Consider the following 998-nt stretch of genomic DNA (forward strand, 5'->3'; position numbering starts at 1 on the left):
TACCATCTCGAAAGTATGAAAGCCACCTTAGCGGCCGCTTTGGAAAGGGCTACCTTAGAGGATGTGTGAAGCTACTACCATCTTTTAAAATTTTTATCACTTTTGTAGATAAATAAGTCCCTTGTACTAGAACTTTGAGGAGTATAACTTGGGGGGTTTTGAGTGAGTTCACACACTTACACGAAATTTTGGTTTTTAGCTAGAGCATTGATTTTTCGTATTTAGTGTTGAAATTTTCCTTACTTGTAGAATACTTTCTTTGTATACCCTCGGTGAACCTCAAAGGCCAAGCACTTTCAATATTTTTCTTCATTGATGCACAGGAATGTTTTAATGTTTGCTGAGGACAAGCAAAAAGCTTAAGTGTGGGGAGTTTGATAGGAGTGCTTGTGACGATATGAATGTGAAGCGTTCATTCCTTATGTTGAGCATTACTTTTCTCAGGGTTTTTACCTTAATATGTGTGTTTTATGTTACTTTTATACAGGTAGGGCTGTGAGGCCGAGTATGAAGGAAATAGGCCAATGTGGATCATAATGCACTTATTTTGGAGGAGATCTTGCTAAAGTTCAAACGCGAAGGCATAGGAAAGGTGTGAGATGCTAGAGTGTGTGCCAACCTCCTCGCATTCGAGTGAGCAAATCCATTTGGAGGGGCACAAAGGCAGTCACACTCGAGCATTCCGACCTCATGCATATAAGAACAAGAACCCCACCAACATGTATATCATTGAAGAAGCAAGTGATTCAAGATGTGAACGCATAAATGCTATTGCGTTACCCGATGAAAGTATGGAATTGAGGAAGTTGTTACATGTGTCGAAGACTGTGCTGAAACACTTGTAGCAACTGTTAAACGCAGACAGTGCATGGCGACCTTCTTGTCAGAGCCGGCCGAGAGTCAGAGGAAAGCAGAGAAATCACACACGGGCGTGTGGAAATTATCCACGCCGTCTAATTCCGCGCGGTCGCGTGCTTAGCAGCCACGCTTGAATCCAT

Source organism: Dioscorea cayenensis, chromosome 5, assembly GCF_009730915.1.
Source record: "Dioscorea cayenensis subsp. rotundata cultivar TDr96_F1 chromosome 5, TDr96_F1_v2_PseudoChromosome.rev07_lg8_w22 25.fasta, whole genome shotgun sequence".
Taxonomy (NCBI): Eukaryota; Viridiplantae; Streptophyta; class Magnoliopsida; order Dioscoreales; family Dioscoreaceae; genus Dioscorea; species Dioscorea cayenensis.